Genomic DNA, 4624 nt, shown 5'->3' with positions numbered 1-4624 from the left:
ACCATAATGCGCGGCAGCTGTCTGCTACCGTTTCAGTTTTAAAATGAAAATGGAGAGAACGGGTTTTGAGGCAAAGCTGTCTTAATACAGAATGCGGAACAAGCAATAGGAAAGATTTCGTTCCTGTAATTTCTGGAAACTGGAGAAACGGGATATGCTTGGAAGAAAAAAACAATAAGTGAATGAAGAAAGAGATCTTTACATTTTCTTTCGTCCTGGACTTTCTAGCTTTGGACTATAATGTAAAGGTGGAGGAGCGTTCTTCGTCATTCCAAGTGTTGTAGTTTACACAGAATATTTATATTTAATGTTATAAAATATTGGTGTATAAAGAAGTTTAAATAAGCCTAGTAAGTCATTAAGGTTTAATTTTATTTTTATTTACAAAAGATCTAGCGAGCAAAGAACAGTTCTATGGGCAATATTGGATCTGTGCCTCATGGGTGGGCACTGCTGTTTTTATTACTGTAATCATCTCTTAATTTATTACGTGTCCTGATCGTCCTCTCCTTTTAGGAGAGGATCGGGTGTTTTCAGAGCTACAGACAAGCTGTTTTTGCTGTCATTCTTCATTCTAAGTAGTTCAGGATCAGCAAATATTGTGTTAACAGCATACCCTATATATGACTGTGGGTTCACATGACTAAGGATAATGCTATAAACCACCCTGAACTCCCGCTAGGTGAGAATTCTTGCTACACGGGTTAGACCTGCAGGATTTATGCCCCTCCGGTACTCCTACGTTACAATCCCAGCCGCTCTCCATCCGCCAGTCTGTTTTCCTAGTCCAGCCTTTCTTCTCTAAAGAACCAGTTCATTTGTGCAATTTATCGCTTTATGGTACATAAACCTGTGACAATTAGTATTGCACTTAATATCTGCAAAGAAATGACGGTACATTCCTAATCAGCCTTAACTGCTATGAGCAGGGCTGTCCATGGGGAAAACTAGAAGGACAACAATAAATGCTATTAATATTGTCCTGATATATAGTGATATTTCACTGTAATGAGTAAGCCTTTATAGCCGAGGTGTAAGTTAGGCAGCACCTTAACCTCTTTACTACCTGATCTGCTGTAGTACCTTCAGTATATCAGTCCAAACACCTCTACATACATCCAGCACCTATGAAGTTAGCTCGTACCATATTTATACAGAGCACAGGGAGTCACTCCCATTCCTTAATCATATAGAAGTACTAGTATCTATTACACAGCCTATTCATTTCTGCTGCAGGCAGATGAGTCTGGCAGAACGAGTTTAGATGATAACTCCATATATAGATCACATCTCTCCATACTGTTTTACAGCTTGTTCTTGTCTAAAATGTAGGTGGCCGATATCCACAACTCACATTTAGAAAGCCATTAATGTTGCACTTTACATTCTTACGAGTGAAGCTGCGGAGTACTGTTGTAAAGTCCAGGATCTGTGTGTATCGTTGTTATGGAGTAAGTCTGTCTGTACGGTATGTCCTCTGTGCTGGGCCATGGAAAGACATGCAGGCATTAGTAGAACACATCTTCTCGCACTCACTCAATACACTGCAAGGTAAACAAACGTTTCCCGCTTTACTGAAATGATTCCAAAGAAAGGCTTGTAGCCCACCTGAAAAACATTCCTATTTCTGCACTACCATAGTACCGTCCCGTACTGTATATTGTGTAGATTTGTACCATTTCTAAAATAAAGTACTGACAAGAGATGGATTTATGATAGAGTTTAACTTTTATTTGTTTTCCCTTTGGACACAAGTAAACTGCTATTTTTTTCTCCATATTCATATTGTGATTATTAAGAAAACCGAATTTTCACTTTGTCTCCTGATAGGCCTGCATTATCTTATGGGTATCCAAGGTTGTACACTTTGTAAGCTAGACCGCCATGATTGGATTCTGCATATGCTCTGCCGTGCCAGAGAACAGAACTTGGTAAACATGCAGCTTACAGACAACACCCCAGATCTTTTATTGGTTGGATGGATGTGACCTTCTTTGTTTTCTATTACTTTTTTTTTAATAACATTTATTACATGGACAACATCTGTTTTGTCTTGTTTTATTTACATTTTGCTGAGTTAGACTTCCTGGCTGTAAGCCATAATGTGGTATTTGATAATAGTCCCTTGTTGTTCAGCAATATAAAATCTTGGGATGTTGTAGAAAACTGAGTATGTTCAGTAACTGCTAGCAGTAACCTTCCCATGACTGTTCAACACTCTCCAGTATTCAGTGCTTTACTTTCATTTCAGGTAAGACTGATCTCAGGAGCTGAATTCCATGCAGTCTTCACAGATTGCTGCTACCAAAAAGTTTTCATTAAATTGAAAGCGGGGTCAGCTAACGTTTTCCCCTTTCCTCATTATCATTACTGTTGAAGTCCCCCAGCTAACCCATCATCGGTAAACTTTCCCTTGTTACACCCACTAGCTATTTGGCAGTTATAGCCCGTTCTCTCCTTGGGAGGACTGAAACAACATCTAAATACCCCTAAATCTTCAATTACTCCTAAATATTGTTTCTGTCCTGAGCCATAAGCTCTTTTTCCCTCCAGGACATCCTTGGGAGGGCTCACTGCTTGTTCCAGGCCAGCCGCACTTGGCCTCCAGATGTCTTTGTTAGTTCGGTTATTCCTGTATAGGCCTCATGGTGTTCAGCATCAACAGCAAGGTCACTCACGTCTTCCCTTTGTCTCTAGGACACCCGGCAGCTCTAATGTTTCCACCCCTCCGCCCCTTATATCCAGAAATATATCAAGAAACTAAGGGGAGACTGGGCTCTAGTGATTATAATCACTCTGGATTGGCCTAGAAGACATTGGTACTCTGATTTGGAGAGAGTATCAGTTGCCGAGCTGTTCAGACCAAACCTTCCCCATCAGGGTCAGTCTTGCATCCCAATCTGAGTTACTTGAATGGATGTTGAATAGAGATTGCTGGCGTGTGCTTTGTCTCCTGAGGTGGTGAATTCATTTCTTCAAAGTCCACCCGCTAGTCACATTGATAAAGTAACCCAAGATCTGGAAGATCTTTTCTATTTGGTAAAGGAAACTTGCCTTCTACACTGTCTGGCTGATCATCCATGGGGTCTTCCAGCCTGTTCCTCTGACTTTTAGGTTTCAGAAGAGACTTCAAGGTTCCCAGAACTAGCATTAGCCGCTTGATTGTGCTGCTATAAAAGAAAGTTATGCGTCAGTAGGTCTCTAACCTCCCCTTTGTCTTAAGGCTCACTCTACCTGCTCCATATCTATCTCTTGGTCAGCAGACCTTCTACTTGATATGACCTGTAAAGCTGCCATCTGCAAGTGTTGTCAACACTGCAAGTGCTCTGAAGATTCTGTTTGTGCATAGACTTCTTCAGAGTGTTTCATATGTCCCAAATTATTTTGTATATCTCTCCAAATGGGCTCCTGGAAATAGAAAGAGAAGTGGAGAATTCCTTAAATCGGATACTACAAAGGAGGCAGATCATAGCAGGTGGCAGCACACATCTTTTAACCGGAAGCACTGGCTGTAAAGTGTGCAGGGTCGATTTTTACTCCTAGTCTTTCCCTGGCTATACATACACATATGTAGTGGAAAGCAGCAAAGCTGTCATCTAGGATTTGATGATCCCAGCTTGAACACAGGCATCTCAATCAAAAAAGACTGAACTTTTTTGAGCAATCGAGAATATTGCTTGTCTATTGCCCCAGGTAAACACTCCTAAAATATAGTTTCTTGACTACAGTCTACTAATAGTTTCTCCTAACATGACCGCGCTGTCCCTAAGTTTTATTTTCATTTTAGTTAACATACCAGTGCTAGCGACTTTGGGCCTATGCAAGGCTAATCTGAAATATCTGCATAGTGCTGTAACTCCCTCAGCCAGGGCTCTCCTATAATCAATGAAGAATGTAAAACGCTGACACAGCAATAAAAGTGTATCCGACAGGAACAGTAAGCTGTCAAGTCAGTAGTTTGATCTCCACCCATTTTAATGCTCCTTGGGTGACATTTAAAGAAGATTCTTTTCTAAATCAGGTAGGCAGCATTGCTAACAGGGTCACCTAAAGTATTAATTATAGCATCCCCTCATCGTGATCTTTGAATGTAGAGGAAGCAATTTCTCTTTGCACACTGTACTTCCTTAAGTATCTAACCTTGTAAAATGTGTTGTGCAAAGAAATACAGCTTCCTATTGAAAACATCAAGTTCCCTAAAAATACTCAAGCATTTATTTATGTATTTGTAACTGTACAAAATGACCTTAGTAATAGCATACGCCTATATTTTATCATCTGGGTTCCCTGAGTTATTTTCCGAGGAAGTGTTACTTTAGAAACCGCTGCCTTTGAACATAGAAGGGTGTATATTTAAGAAAAAGGCAAATAAACTCAATCAACTCTAAAGAGCATGTAAGAGAGGCAATGGCAGATTATATTTACAGATGTACAGAGCCAAACTTCTAGGCAGATGTGAAAAAATGCTGTAATTTAAGAATGCTTTAAAAAATAGACATGTTAATAGTTTATTTTTTATCATTTAACAAAATACAAAGTGAGTGAACAGAAGAAAAATCTAACTAATCCATATTTCTTGTGACCACCCTTTGCCTTCAGAACGGCATCAATTCTTCTAGGTGCA

The sequence above is a fragment of the Sceloporus occidentalis genome, unplaced genomic scaffold (genome assembly GCF_023333645.1).
Source record: "Sceloporus occidentalis isolate IW3139 unplaced genomic scaffold, rSceOcc1.0.p SCAF_26, whole genome shotgun sequence".
NCBI classification, from domain to species: Eukaryota; Metazoa; Chordata; class Lepidosauria; order Squamata; family Phrynosomatidae; genus Sceloporus; species Sceloporus occidentalis.
This window is presented reverse-complemented; position numbering follows the sequence as displayed.